This window comes from Struthio camelus, chromosome 3 (assembly GCF_040807025.1).
Source record: "Struthio camelus isolate bStrCam1 chromosome 3, bStrCam1.hap1, whole genome shotgun sequence".
Taxonomy (NCBI): domain Eukaryota; kingdom Metazoa; phylum Chordata; class Aves; order Struthioniformes; family Struthionidae; genus Struthio; species Struthio camelus.
In genome coordinates, this window is record NC_090944.1 from 125,576,041 (window position 1) to 125,592,045 (window position 16,005).

Genomic DNA, 16,005 nt, shown 5'->3' on the forward strand with positions numbered 1-16,005 from the left:
GAGAGAGGTGGTGACAACACCGCTGCGCCACAACCCCGCCGTGTGCCCTCGGGGGCACGGCCTGAGGCAGCTTCTGCTTCGCTACAGGGAGCTTCACCGGGTGCCCCGCGAGGTGGGAAGAGGGCAAGGGGGGACGACCCGAACGCCGCCGGACGCCACGTCAGCCTCGCCGCCGCGCGCAAAGAGAGGGGCTGTCTTTTGCGCTGTGCCTTTGCTGTCTTCCGTGTGGAATAACCCGAAATGTCTCCCCCGCTTTACCTACCTCTTTCTCCTTTGCAGCGCCTTCGAGAAAGAGGGCAGACCAGAATATTCCCCAAAGCTCCCCGAAACTCTTCTCTACAGAATGACAGGGCAGCACTCTCTGAGATTAAATATGGATCGAGGAAGGATCCGAAACCGGGCGTTTATGTTTTTCTGTCAGGATGCTAAATCTTGCCAAATGGAAATCAATGTCCGTATTTAGTATGAAAATGAAAATCTTCCCCTCTTGCTTTACCTTTATTCCTCAGGATACAAAAAGGTTGTACTGAGCAATAATTCTTAAGATACAACTTCAAATCCTTCCAGTGAAGCTTTCAAGTGTTTTACATCATTGGAGTGAGGGGCGGAATTAGCTAATTAATCCTCTAATCACCACAGCGACTGAACTAATACCTAGTAATACATTCAAAAGGTAATAAAGCAAATAAAGAAGTTAGGGGTTCATGCCTGGATGGAGAATTGATAACCGTAACGAGGATTACAATTTGGGATCCCTGGCTTCCGATTCCATGTTCAGGCCACTTTCCTGCTTATGGAAGCCAATGTATTCTCTTTATTAGTTATGATTAACTAATATTTGGGAGGTTGTTGGCATTTCTAAAAACAAGAATTGAGACATGTCAGAAGATGAAAAATTGAAACATTTTTCCTCTAGTCAAGATAACTTTCTTTTAGATTAGAACTATTTTGTCTACATCACACCAAAACGAGAGAAAATGCCCTTCTCCAACCCAAACTGCACTTTAAAATGTGCAGAGTCGTAAATATAATAGTCAAGGTAGATGATTTCCCCTTATAGCTTAGCTATGTGTTTCCAAATATGAAAGAGTTTGCATCTGGAAGCACATACCTGAAGAGGAGGAAGAAGGATCTGTTGATGGATCTGTTGCTGGATCTGTTGATACCTTGTGACTACCTCACAGTTAGGGCATCAAACCACTTAGCTTTGTGATCAGTATTCAGATATTTGAATACCTGTAGCGTATAAATTACAAATTTGGTAAGCAAATTGCAACTGGGATTATGTTGTTCAGTCATATCAGCTGTCCAGAAAGATCTCAGGCAGTGAATGTAACCAGGAAACATAAACTGCTAACATTGGAAGCAAATGTAAACTGAAAGTCCTTACAGCCCTGCCAACATGACATGAGATAAACACTCTCAAAGTATACAAAGCATTTCTTATATCCTCCCAATGCAAATACCTAAAACCCAGTAGAATCCGAGGTTATTCTAAACCATGACTACGCAGTGCTTAATTCTAATTCTCTGTCCCGGTTTGAGTAGGAGCTTATTCCACTGGTAGTCGTAGCTGACTTTATTCCACAGGTGGATAACTCCAGGGTTACTCAGAAATGGAGGTGGTGGGCAAGGGTTACAGAGTAAGACCCAAGGTTAAAAACAGGCAACTGACCAGTTAAGAGCCTCACTGTACCAGGAGAAATTTCAACAGCGTGCACTGTGGATATCCACAACAGCAGGAGAACATGGTAGACCCTGGGATTGCCGGGTTTCTGGGTCTTCTGTGGGGTACTGAATGAATGGTGACTTGACGCAGCCTCTGTGGGGATAGAGGGGGAAGTGACAGAGAGCAGCTCCCACATGTCACATAACCGGCCTGTCAGTTCAGCTTGGCGGGCCCCAGGGCCCACTGCAAACACCCGGCTGAGCCATACAAGCCATCCGGTGCCTAGCAAGTCGTCTAGGCTGGGGCGCCTCTGAGAGACCAGTGGGGAGCCGAGCTTTTGCCTCCCTGGAGCAGCTGTGGGGCAGACTATGAAGGCACCACATGCAGCGAGGCTGGGGGAAACGGGAAGCCGAGGCTGCTGCCTTGGCCCTTCTCACCTCGGGCAGTGTCAGCAAGCCAGCGGCACCACGAGCAGCAACAGGCAAGGAAAGAAAGCCCTTGGGAGGCTGTGTTGGCTCTTGCTGTCAACAGAATCAGGATATTCTTAGATTATACAAGTAAATATGGAAAGGCTTTGTTTTCGGCTGCTGAACATGAAGGGGCTGTGTTATCCTGAGGACAACACAGTGAAGGGAGATACAAATCAGTTTTCTTGCCCTTCCTCTCCTCTCTGTTCTTTTCTCCCACTTTTTACACAGGGTAAAGTCCTCTCTCCAATATGCTGTGTCTCCTATATGCTGGTATCTGCACAGATATGGTCTTCCCAAGAATATAACCTGCTGGTTCCTGGCTTTGCAGAGACCCTGAAATAGCATGATGGAGGAATAGGGTTTTGGGGGGGGGGGTTTCTCCTCCTAGAGGAAAAACACTTCAGAGAGAGCTCTTCTGGCTTACCACTGTTGGGGTCATTCATTGGGGATGGAAGAAGATGTGAGATCAAGTCCATGGCCTGTCCTGAGCACCATCTCCTATGTGTTATTTGAGCGCTGCAATCACATTATGGGATATCTTAAGCTGTGCGTGAGAAGCATTTATCTCTTGTTTTGACAAGAAAATCTATCCTGGGCACTGCTGCAGGAACTGAAGTTGAATGTGGAATTTGGCAAGTCTTCCCAGAAAGAGCATGTGGGAGCCCAGTTAGGGTGCAAACTGGAGCATGAGATGCCAATGGCCGCAGGGTAAGTATAAGCAATTTGAGCACACCAGGCAACCTAGTGGGTTTCCCACCGACTACCACATTTCCGAAACTTCACAATGGAAAGCTTCTGTGCTGCAAGGAAATTGTGTCTGACAAGCTGCCCCATTGCAGGTGGAGGAATGGCAGAAACCAAAATTAGCATAACGAGGGACCGCATGCACAGCTGCCAACAGTCATGCCTACACAAGCATGAAGAGGGAGCCAGTAAAAGGCTGGGAAACGCCTCTTCCTGTTTCCACAAGCCATAAAGTCATTTGAAGATGTCCCCTACAGTTCCTGGGAGTAAATAAGAGAGTGGGATAGCAGCCTTCTTTCTGCTTTCAGAGGGGGAAAAGGGGAACCATGTCATCACCTAGGAGCTGGGGCAGAGCTGCAGAAGGCACAAAACTGTAGGTAAGTGCAGGCAAAGGTGGGAGGGAGAGGGGAAGGGAACTTTGGGTGTCTCTGGGGCCATGGAAGGCTGTAGGACTGGTGCTGAGAGATGCAGTTAACAGTGTTTTGTGGGAATGAGAAGTACTTTTGTGGCTTTTTTGCGTTAGGGGAGTGCTTTGTGTGGGGACATCTTGTGTGCCTTTGACTTTTTAAAGTAAAAGGAATATTAACTGCTGTTAAACAGTGTTGGCAGGTATGTGAGGCAGATAACGTGGATGTGTTGAAAATTCATGAGATGTGCTGGTAGAACTGTGAGACCAACAAAAACTGTGGGGAAAGGGGGTAACAAGGACTGCACTTGTTTCCTTGGCAGTGCAGTATATGTATTATCTACTGGTTGAGTTATCTGTGAGTCCTATGTGACCTGAACTCTTTATTAAACTCTAATATGAGCTAATAAAGGGCTCAGTTGTGAAGGCCTCTTCTAGTCCTTGCTATCAATTGAAATGCTAAATTTTAGTCCTTTGGATTATGATGAGGGGAAAAAGAACTACTAAAACGTGCTCAAAAAAGGGCTACAGCAGTGTCTTCTTATGCCTGAACTTTTCCCCTCTGCTTACTCAGGTAGAGCTGTGCTGCAGAGAAGACACTATTAACAACAGAATAAAATGAAATTGCTAAACCATTAAGGCGCAGGCAGACTACCTGAAGAAGTTTCCAAAAGCAGACAATTGTCCGTTTCCTTGCTTGCGCAAACAGACGCAAAAGTAAAACCTGATGGCAGCCTTCTGGCCAACACAAGTCTCCACCAGTGTCTCCAGTTTCCACCCTGCTAGAACTCATTAGGAATTAGTTTGCAGCAAAGAAAATTTGCCAGTGCTGGTGTATTACCTAAACCCTCTTAGATAAAAATGCTCTTATTCTAAGCTTATTGCAGCTCTCCGAACAGAAAATGCTAGTCCAGAAAAGCATTTGACATACCTTTTCTTGTGCGAACTATTGTGGCTTTTGCCGTTTGCAAGCGCAGGGCTCATGCCAGGACTGCTAAACATCTCTACCATGCCTCAACTCCTTCCCCCTGCCCCCTTCTTCCGCTGTGGCTTCCTGCGAGAGCTGTGATTGCAGGCAAAAGGTGCATGCAGTGAATCACACTCTAGTTAGTAGCAAAAGTGCAGGTGTGCCAGGCTGGAGGGTCTGCTCCTGTGGAAGCTAATGCTCCTCAAGAGGAGCCACGTGTACATATAATGGCACTGCCTTTGCATGGAAAATTAGGTTTTTCTCATATTTAATATTTTGGAAAAAGTTAAATTGTTCTGAAAATGTAATGTTTTACCACAAACTTCAAAATGCAGAATGCAACAAACTGTCACAAACTTCAAGACTAAAAATATGCAACAAAATCTTTAATTATGGGGGGGAGGGGGCGCTACATGAAGATGAAGTGACTTACTACAGCTTTAATCATAAACAGAACCATCTGCATGACTTTTATGCTGCAGCTCTGCAGTGCTTTCAATGTTTAAAAGCAACTGCCCATAAATAGTTAGACCACAGTACAATTTGTTTTACTGCCAGGTGTTCCATAATCATTTTGTGAGGCTTTCCAGTCCACTCCTGTATGTTCGCCTACAGTTTAATTCTGTTGACTTGATGCTTAAAATTAAGCATGTCCTTGAAGTACTTCAGCTTGAAGTACTCTTGCTGCACTGTGATGCACAGCCCTAGCTGTGTGATAGTATCCATGGTGGCAGAGCAGACCTGTTGACTTCTTCCAGAATGCTGCCGCTGAGACTTTCTGCGGTTGTACCTGCCTGATACCCAAACTGATTTTTTTTCCCCATCTTTTTAAATAAAGATGTGGTCCCAGAACTGTTACTGGTATCTTGTATCACACTTGCCAATAGTTTGAACCACTGGGAGAACATATAACTTTCCAAAAGGAAAGAAAAAGAAATTTTATTACATAGAGGCTTAGAAGTAGGAAATGGGAAGGGTATAGCAAACAATACCTACCACCTGCAGTCACAAAAATTTATCGCTGAAGATAAGCCCTTCTAAACCAGAAGCATCACCCTTTGCCATCTTTACAATGCATGCCACAAGGAGAAATTTTTACCATTCCTGAGCTGACACTCAGGTCAAGTCTCTGAACATGACAGCAAACTACCACCTATTCCCAACTTCTCTCTGAGATAATGTTAGTACCTCACATAGTGATCTTCCTTTCCTAATGTGTACTGCTTCTGATTGGGATCATCTGGGGATCCCCTGCAGTCCAAGTCTCGCTGTAGCTATTCGGCACATCTCTGCTGCTGGTTTTGGTGAGACAGAGGTGCTCTGCTGGATGTAAGCAAGTCATAATTCAGGTACAGGGAGCGGTCTAGGAGCAGCAGCTTGAGCTCTGCATGGACTTATCTGGCTTGTTTCTTGTCCACAACTGAACTGGCTCGGTTAAAATTAACACCAGTTCCCTGATGGAGCTCTGCAGTTGTTAAGGGGGATGTTTGCCATGAAGCAGGCAACAGGCTGTCTGCATATTGCAGACAGGGAAGAAAGACAGGGAGGTGACGTGACATGATGTGGCCATTGTCCCCTCACTACCAAGTGGTACAGCTAGGGAAGGAACCTGAAATAGCATAGTCGTGCTTCTGCTTGAGGGGTTTTTTTGCTAATGAAATGACAATAAACTTGTATCTTTATTAAGTATGCCAGCACTGAGAAAAATTATGTAATCCTCATCATTTACAGCTAGGGCACTTTACTATAAGCTCTTGCCTGCCCTAGGTGGAAACGCTCCTGCTGCTCTGTATTTTTATCAGCAATTTAACAGCTCTACTTCATGGTAGCAACTTTACTTGCTGGTTTCTCTCCATGCAGACTGTTTTTCTTGCAGTCCACTACTAAACTTTGTGCTTATCCTTTTGTTCCACTGTCCTGCTCGTCCCCCCACCAATCCATGTGCTTGTCACTGCTGCCCTAGTCTGAGGGGACTTTCACCCTTCCCTTGCTACAATCTTACCTCCCTACCTACAATCTTAATTCATAAGCACCTCTAGAAATCAGTTTTTGCCTCCTGTTTTCTTTCTGTATATCCAGAAACAAGCTTGGAGACATTCCATTTTATGCTATTGATATTGAAATAATTTGGATGTGGCTTTTCATTCAGACTTTACAAATCTGGAAGTTTCAAGAGCAGAGTACCTCAATAGAGCCTCTCCTTGCTTCAGGGTGGCCATGAAAGCTGGAGGGGGAAGGAAAGCTTTTGGGTATTCTGGTACCTCAAGTTCCAACAGAGCCCTGGAAATAAGAGCTGCATAACTGTGGAAAATAATAAGAAAAAGGCAATGAATTCTCCAAAGCTTTCACAAAGGCTCTGGCCAATTATGCAGTGATGGACTTAGGTTAATTCGAAATAATCTGTACTAGGGAAAGCTTTCTTGCTGGACACAGAGCAGAAGGCAGACTTGTGTGGCAGCCCAATCTCAACTTCCTTACCAGTGCAAGAGTTCAAAACGGAACTGTGTTTGGCTGTGTGAAGCCAGAGCAAATGCTTGTGTGTCTTCCTCCATCTCTCCCTTCACACAGGTTAAAAAAGTATCGGTAGTCCCTGGTAGATGCTGCTCTGATTTGGCAGAAGGAAAGCAGCAGGCTAAGAGCAGTGTGAAGGGCTGTCTGTCCTGCTCTCTCCTGGTTTGCATTCAGCCACACAGACACAGTGCAAGACGAGGTCTATAGCCATGTTGTCTCCTCTTCTGTCTTTCTGATCACTGTCTTGCAATTTAGCCCTTTGCAGCTGCTACCTAACCAATTTTTGTTCTGCTTGTGGAGGAACAGACTAACTACTTCCAAGAATCACTGAGCAGCGCATCTGAGCTTGTTGTGATACCCTGGAGTACCCCTTAACTGTGAAGAAAAACTATGTTAATTAGGGACTACCTAGACATAAGAAAAAATTAATCTCATTAGGAAGTTAGATGGGGACATGGAGCAATTAGACTTTTGCTACAGACCAAGACAGCTAAACGGAACTGTAATAAAGTAAGTGCACCACCCCTCCAAAATTACTGCAAAACAAAAACTACCTTTTAAGTAGTAATGTAAAACAAAACTGTGACATAATGTTCAGAGACCTGAAGTGATCAGTGTACAGGAGGCAAACAAAAAGACGCTTGTATACAGAATTGTCAGTGTAAGCACTGTGTGAGACTGGAGTCTCTCAAACAGGGACTTAGCGGGGATGTGCTAGGATTGCAGCCTGTAGCGTAGAGGTGTGGTGTGGAATACCATCTGGGAGACCAGAACTCAGTCCTGGCTTTGCTGCAGGCTTGATAAGTAATTCTGTTTTCATCATATACACCATGTCTGAAGTATTCAGGAAATGATGCTTTATACTCTAAGTTTGGCCTTGATACCTTCAGGTGATTCATACAGGTAACACACAAATCTCGTATCAGGATTCTTTACTTGCTAAAGAATACAAACTTTTCTTGCCTTATTCAAAAAAAGAAAAAGAAAAAAAACAGGGAAAACTTTCTAATGCTTAACTTCTAGACATTTTAACCAAAGATGTCTAGAAAATTTCCCATACTAACATCCTTGAACAATATTCAAACACAATTCTGTAAAATAGCAGGGTGGGATGAGGACGACAAGGATCCCTACAAAGCTGGGCTGCAACCACTCCCTACTCTCCCTGGTGTGAGGGGCTAGCATGTAACTGTAAAGGTGAGGTGCGCAGCCCAAGTGAGCCTATATGCACGACCTACTGCCTACAGTTTGGCTCCTAAAGGAAAGGCAGTGAGAGGATCTGGTGTGCGTTCCCTTTTGGCTCCCCGTAGTGAGGCCCCATAGGCAGCCCCAAGCAGACCAACGAAAATCCAATCTCGTCAGCAGCCAGACAAAACAACTGTGGTGCCTCATACCTGATGCTACCCAATGGAAACTTCAGGAATAGAGCAGGCTGCAGTGATCCACGACTTCACAGGCTCTGTGAATATCAATACCAACCGAGACAAGTGAATTCAGCCCAGTGTAAACCCAGCTAGGGCAGTTTTCTCAAAAGGAGATTTGCTGTTAAGGTTGAAAATGTGGAGACTATGGAGGCTAATGCAATGTATCTGCCTTAGCAGGTTTTTCATCGGCACCCTGTGATGCTCTGGTCCTGAGCAACCTGCTCTAGCTTAACCCAGTTTGAGGAAGGGAGTGAGACTGGATGACCTCCAGAGGTCCCTTCCAATCTCAGCTATTGTGTATTTCAGTAACTTTAACTAGTCTATGCTAGGCTTAGCTGATTATCAGAGGTTGAATAATGGAACCCCTAAGAGAAACTCTCAGACCTTTTGAGGCTTTGTTTTACATACTTAAAATCATACACTTGATTAAGACATGTCTGTTTAATCTTTCTGGCCTCCTCATCTCATTTCTGCATTTAGCGACCAATGAGTGATTCCCTTTTCCTGACTTAGCCATCTCACACCTTCTCAGTTTCTTCTCCCAAAGTCACGTCCTCTTGCCACTACCCCGCTGACAGTTCTCAAACACAGGGCACTATGCTTTTGAATTTATTTCTGAAGAGCTGTTCTGGCTCCTAGACTACCTATGAGGTAGTTGCACTCATAGGAATTGGTGCACCTGAGCAAAAAAGCATGCTTATGAGTTGCTGATCATACCATGATATGTGAATTTCAGGTAAACGGACATCATCCTCCAATGCTGCCTCCTCCTACCCCCTCCCCCCAAGTGTATGCAAGGTCATTTCAAAACCTCCAGCCAATTTCTTACGGGAGTTGCTTTAAAAGCAGAAGAATCACAGACTTATCTTGGGGGAAAAATTGTATCTGTCCTTCCATTTCTGCAGTGGCTGGCCTGTATCTTTTGTCTGAAAGCAAAGCTAAAGGAAACAACATACCTTATTTGAGCAGGTCAAAAATAGATGGAAACTCTGCTGTGTTCAGGAGCCAGATTATCCACAAATAGTTAATGCTTCTCTTGGCCAGCCAAAACACATCCAGAAAGGCCTGGGTCTTGGCAGAGCTGTGTAAGCATGCTTGTGGGATCTTACATGTTTTCTTTTCTAAAGATGGCCATCAAATAGAAGAATTCATCTGAATGCCCCCAGCATACCACTGTCTCTAGGAATTCTTGCATTTCCAATTTGCATGAAGTTGTAGCTGATTTCTCCTTATTTTCATCATAGAAGAGATTTTCACTTTACAAAATATTTTCCAGGATCAACCATTCAGCTACAGGTAGGCATTATATAAAAATGCGTATACATTTGTTTGTAGATGTGACAAAGAACTGAATTCCCAACATGACAATCCAGCAAATAATTACTCTGAGCAAAATATGAAAAGTAATACCTCTATTATACAGTAATTCAAAGAAACCATTCTGCAGAGGATATAGAATACTTATATGGGGTGAGATGTACTGGGGAAAAATTGTTATATAATCATAAATTGGAAATTAGCTTAGTTTCAAGGTGTCTGTGGTTCCTTTCTACGCTTCTCATGTTGAATAGGTTATAGTAAGGTTAGGGACCATGGTGAAATGGTTCAGCTCTCCTGTGCAAGACTGCTAGAAGCACTCACCTAAATGTTAAAGGGTGCAGCTGAGGTGAGGTTCAGTGTTTTTGATCTTTCCTGTTTTACTGAGAACACATCAGACTGGGGCAGGGGACCAACCCAGAAAGCCAGCGCTCACACTGCAACACAGGAATCGCAACCTAAACAAAGATGTTGGTTGTCTGCTTCTGTACTTCCTTCCATTTGACAAAACAGAATTAACTACAGTCTTCTGTCACACAGGTTCCCACTGTGGTTTCTACAACAGGGTGGTTTTTCAGGGAGTACTTGTTCCCCCAAGGAAGGGGAATTAACAGTTAGTACTTGTGCACCAGCCAGGACTACCAGTGCCCCCTTGTGTTAGGCAATATATGAACCCCAAAGATCTTCTCTGTCCCAAAGAGCTCGTGCTGCAGTTCTTGAATATTCAAAAAACTGCTCCTGTCTTCTCACGGACAGGTTCTGCACCATGTCTTTCAAGTGCCTGTCAGGCTCTGAGCAGCTTGGAAAGCTCGGTATCATCCAGCCCCCTGAGGACTGCCAGTTGCACCTTGCGTGCTCCCCTCAGCTGAGGGCCCTGGAGGAGGCAGGATGGAAGGCAGAAGAAGGCATCTCGTTGCAAAGGCAGGCTGGGCGCACAGGGAATGTACTTCTTGACAGGGAAGGCTCAGCTCAGGGGCTTTCCATCTAGCTTTTATTCATTCCTCTACTGTTGCTCTTTTCCTATTGTCAAAAAATTATATCTATATTGGCCCCAGACTCATCTCTGACACTGCCACAGAGTTACACTGGGGATTAATTTAGCTCATCAGGTCAAACCTGATCTTGGCAGCAATTCAGAAGTGCAAACACCAGAAAGATAGTGCCTTTAAATAACAGTAACAGGCTATGGCAAATAGATTATATGCCTGCTGCTCTCTGTGAGGCTGATGAATCCAGTCCAGGCATGAACTGGAACAGGGGCATGCAGCCATGTGATTTAGGCAGAATCAGATAGAACTTACAGAAAACTGTTGTGATATGTATACATATAATACATGTACCAACAACCAAATTCATCCCCTTTCTAACTTGTTTAAAAAGTCTGTGGTGCTGTACCAGGGACAGACTCTGTTCACTGTGGCGGCCAGTATCGCTCTCCTTGCCCCACAGCTGAGCAGGACCCCAGTGCCCAATGAACCTGGCAGGTTCTCTAGGCTCGCTTTGTGCCTAGAAGTTGTACAGTTGGGAGACTAATTATCCAGCTCCTGTAACACGGCAATTTCTAATAGCGGATGTTTGAGGCTCACTTCTGGCATGGATTCATTGTATTTGCATTCAGTCTGTGGTACTGCATAACTGAAACTAAGGTGAGAACTACACTTTATCCCAGCTGCTGGAAAAGACCCATTGTAACTCTTACCTCGACAGAGTTGCAGGTAAGGGGTCCTGCAGCTCCACTTGTCTCTCCAGCTACCCCAAACACGTTCCTCCCTGCTCTCCTCCTGTAAATGGAGCAACATTGCCTCCATGTTCTCCTCCTCTACAGACGAGGCTTCTGTGCTCTCTACTGAAGCCATTCTTGCTAAGGTCTGTAAGGAGTTGGGGGTGAGTGCCGTGACCCCTGCACCGCCTATGCTATTTTTGCCTTATAGGTGCTCTGGAGTCTATTAAGGGCTCTGTTCTTTGATATCTTGCCATCTGCCTTTCTTCTCTCTCCTACCTGTGTCATTGGAATCTCTGTCTGTTATCATCTTTATTTTCCTATTGCACATAGGCACAGACTGACCCTCTGCAATTCCCCTCCCTTCACTTTGCTCCCTCTGTACTGTGCCTTCAGTAGACTTCATCCATTTGCAAGCCTTTAAATGCTATCTCCATCTCTTTGCCAGTGACTCCAACTCCTGCAGCTCTGAAGGACACTTCTGCCATGTCTTACCCAGTGTTTCTGGTATCTCTGCTTGAACATCCTCCTGTCCCAAACGGAAGACAGCAAAGAAACTCCATTTGTGGTGAATGTTTCTCACAGATTACACCATCACCAACCTTCCGATCAGTCAAGTTCACAAATGAGGGGTAGACGAGGAGGATGAGAACTACATATTTAACTTCTCCTTTTCCCACGCATTCAGGTCACCCCAAATACTGTTCCTTTTTTCTCTCTTGCATCAACAAGCTCAATCTTTACCTTTCATTACATTCACCTTAATCACAATAGCCTACTCCTCAGCCACAGTTCTCCTTCACACACCATATCAATGCCTGCCAGTTTTGGAGCTGATGAACATCTGTTGCTGTTATCACTTATATATCCTTGAACATAAAACCCTGATCCCTGAATTAGGGCTTTGTTGTAGTGCCTATGTGACATGATGTAACTTGCTACAATTGGTTTCTGTAGTTAACCTATGCCTCCATCCCCAGATCTCATTGAGCTTAATCAGTGACAGCTGCTGTGTCAAGAACTTATAAAGGCTAAACCACTCCAATCACTGTCATGTGACTTTTGAGACTAACAAATGGGTCAGATAGCTTTCTTATTCATGTAGCTATCTGCACTTCTAATACCAGAGATAAAATGACAAGGCTATACCTTCTCCTGTCAAAAGTTAGTGAGTAGTGGCAGGAAGGTAACTTTCATGCTTAAAGCATCAGGTATTGTGTGCTGTCTGAAATTGGACCACTGAATGTTGCTACACATCACGATATTCTCCTACACAGAATTCCTTTTATACTAATTTCTACAAGCGTCTAAATTCTACCATCATTATAGCATTAACTCACATTTCTAGCTAAAATTAATCCCTTTTCTTTGGATGATGATAATGTACCATTTCTTGTTCATCGTATTTTACAAAAAAAATTCATAGTACAGTATCATACAAAAGCAACACACTAGAGCTATTCTACCATCTTTTTTTGCCTGCAATGAAGAAATAAGCAAGTATTTTTAGCTGACTGCTCTCAGACTGTTCTGTGTAGCAGAAGCCTGTTGTTGTCATTCAAAGGAACGTTTGTTTAACCAGATGCAGTCATGAAAAGCTACCTGAAATTTTACAATTAGTATTTTCTAGAGCAATGTGCCTGTTCCATGCAAAATGCAGAGATGTCAATGCAGTTAGGACCACATCCCAAAGTAGCTGCATCTTACTAAACTTTCCTTAGAGATAGATTAGATTGGACAACACCTTGAGATATCAGAGCCATCCATAATAAATGACATGACTGTATCTCGGATACTAGGGTGTGATTAAGAGTGTACTAATTTAAAGGGAAGGCTCTGCTGTAGGACCTCAAGCCTCTACATCATGTGTTCCCAAAATAAAGGCAGTTGAAAGCTGGCACACAGGACAGCAGGCAGAAGGGAAATTTAGGGTTAGGAATCATAGATCAAACCCCTCCTCTTAGAAAGAAGTTCCTGAGGATCATGCATGTCATCTTACTTCTCATTCAAAAATTATGTGCCTTGAAAAGGAACTTCTCCACACAGTAAAGGCAGTAGGTGCTTTTGTCTGGGAGCTGCCCAAAATCAGAATAATGGGCTGGCCTGTGGTTCTTTTATACAGTGTAGGTGGAGCGAAGCAGCCTAAGTGCGTGACTCATGAAGAATCACTAAGCACAGAGTGAGCTTTAAGCTGCGGAACTCCCATGGCGGTTCCTACTCTGTTCCCCTACAAGAAACCGGAGATAGCCCAGGACTCTCTAGGAAGCTTCATGTTTCCCTCTGGAATTTGCTCTATATTCTTCTCAACTCCTGCGGAAGGCCTAAGTGTTTTGGGTCCAACACTAAGTGCTCTGGCCTCAAACCAGTCTGTTCCTGCAGAGATGGAGCTGTTCACGCTCCCCAGTGGATGTAGCTTTGTCTTTGCCCTTGGGGGCCTGTAGGCAGGTGTGAGCTGCCATCAGGCTTCTATTTGATCTTTTGGCTGAATGCGTGGAAACTGGAACAACATGAGGGCCATGGCAAAGTGCTTTCCACAAAGCCCACCAGACCTTGCATGCTTTATCCAAAAGAGAGCACGTGTGGCAGCAGGACATCCAAAGGCGGTGCGTGTGCTAGCAGCTTTGGGTCACACGGAATCAACTCTTTTTGCCCATCTGACAAAGAGAGACCAGATTTGGGGAGTGGTTGAGAGTGGGAAGAGGACTGGACAGAGTAAGGCAGTGTGATCAACTCTCTTTGCTACTAACTGAACTAATACTGATCAAAACACACGCAGGAGGAAGGTCAAACAATGGCTATTAAAATACAAGGATGCAATTACAACTTGTGCATTAGGAAGTCCCTAAATCACAGAATGTCATAAGGAAGAAAGGAATAACGGGAGAAGGTGCTGGCACATCTGCTGGCTGTACAAACCAGAGTCTGTCCAGTGCTGTGGGAAAGTTTGGTCTCTTTGCTATCTGAATGACAAATCATACAGGACAGACAGCCTGCACTATCCACGCGATCCATGTGTAACGTTTCATCTCTAGACCTGGGACTAAGGCAATATAAGTCTATTGCAAAAGTCTTTTTATTTTTCCAGTTAGTGAAAATTAACAGCTGAGCCAAACTACTCAGCAGGAGAGAGAACACGAACGTAGTTCTTATCCTTCTCAAACGTCTGGCTCCAAACTATTTATAATGCTTCAGTATTTTTTTAACATATGCAAATAACCCTGCAGATATTTTTCCACTCATTTGGTTTTGAATATAATGTCACTTCTCTCCTAACTTGCATACTGACCAGCAGCAGCACTTCTAGTTTTCATCTTCAGGATTTAATAAATACCAATGATACCTCACCACGTTTGTGTAAACGTGTAGGCTAGTATCCTCCTTTTGTTGAAGAACAACAGAAGGAAGGCAGAGAAGTTAAAAACAGACTTTAAAAGATATTTGAGCACTTCATTCCCACTGAAATCAAGGGATTCCAGCATAAATCATGCCTGAGGCCACAGTGAAACAGCTGTCAGCTAAAGGATAAAATTCTGGCTTTCCTAGTCTAGCCTTACTACCCTCTGAGGCTTTTTGCTATAATGAAAGCAAAACATACAGATTGGGATTAGTTTCTTCCTTATGAAGGATGTACCAGAAGATACCACAGGGTATTAAAGAAAGCCATGTTTGTCTGAAAAGCCTCTTTCCTCTGCTGTCATAGTTAGTATTTCTTCCTGTTTAAACAGTATTAATTGTGCGTGCTGGGCACCCTATGACTGAGAAGAGCGGAGCTGGTCCTATAGCATACTATCAAGTGCTCATGCTGTGCAACTGTACAAGGACTTGCGGGCTGAAGAGGACCAGCTGCCAGACAATGAATCTCTTTAGCAGAGATGACAAACCCTTAGCAGAGTCAATACAAGGGAACATGCATCTGCGCCACAGCAGATTCAGTGCAAAGTCTTAGCAGCTTATGCTTAGCTTAGTTTAACTATGGTTTTGTAGTGAAGTTGCAACTGCTAGCAGATGTTTCCCCCTGCCATCTCTGCTGTGAGGTGATGTAATCCCCAGCTAGGGCATGGAATAGTCACTTAGAGGCAGTAACTTCTTAACCTGCAACAGTTAAATTTCTGATGGAGTTAGTAAAGAAGTCAGAAGAAGAGCGAGAGGGGAAACCTTTCTACAACCACAGATTGCAGCTGGGCCTTTGCTCCTGGTTGGCTTGGGTGCAGCAAGCTTAGACAAGATGAGGAGTGGCAGTAACCAATTCCAGAGATTCATATGAGCTCACCTGTCAGCCCTGTTGGTAAATATAGCAGCTCTCAGTGATACTTTAACAGTGTGTAAGCACCTCTCGTACCTTCTATACCAAACATAATGCGTTATGTTAAGAACAACGTGAACAGGATGCACACAACAATGACTTCTGAAATCCCTGTAACCGTTTATGGAAGGGATCTAAATGTCAGTGTGAGCAGCGCAGTGAGAACATACACCCAAGGTGTTCCCCAGGCAGCAATGCTGACAAGATTTTGGACTGTACTAGAGGAGAAAAGCTATGGAAGAGGTTATAACGGCATTACAGAAATCAGTGATACGCTCCTTGGGAAAGAGCTAACAACGAGTTACAATGAAGGGCAGTAACACTAATTACAGAAATGAGAGGTTTTTATGTGCAGATTGATGAGAAAGGAGGTCTAAGTTTCAAAAATATACAAATGACGTGAGACATAGTAGATGTACATACATCAGGAAACAGCTTGGAGGTCTCATTTTATGAGTCCTCATAAAGACAAGA

At 44.1% G+C, this 16,005-nt stretch overlaps 1 protein-coding gene and 1 long non-coding RNA gene across 4 annotated transcripts in view; one reads left to right on the forward strand and one right to left on the reverse strand.

Annotated features, from left to right (window-relative positions):
* The window catches only part of STUM (stum, mechanosensory transduction mediator homolog), a 46,055-nt gene that overhangs the window by 15,951 nt on the left and 14,099 nt on the right, over nucleotides 1-16,005 (reverse strand). The window lies entirely within an intron of this gene.
* The window catches only part of LOC138066874 (uncharacterized), an 82,123-nt gene continuing 69,218 nt past the window's right edge, over nucleotides 3,101-16,005 (forward strand). Inside the window, exon 1 of the long non-coding RNA XR_011140489.1 lies at nucleotides 3,101-3,260. This is a non-coding gene — a long non-coding RNA (uncharacterized lncRNA). The remainder of the gene's footprint in view (nucleotides 3,261-16,005) is intronic.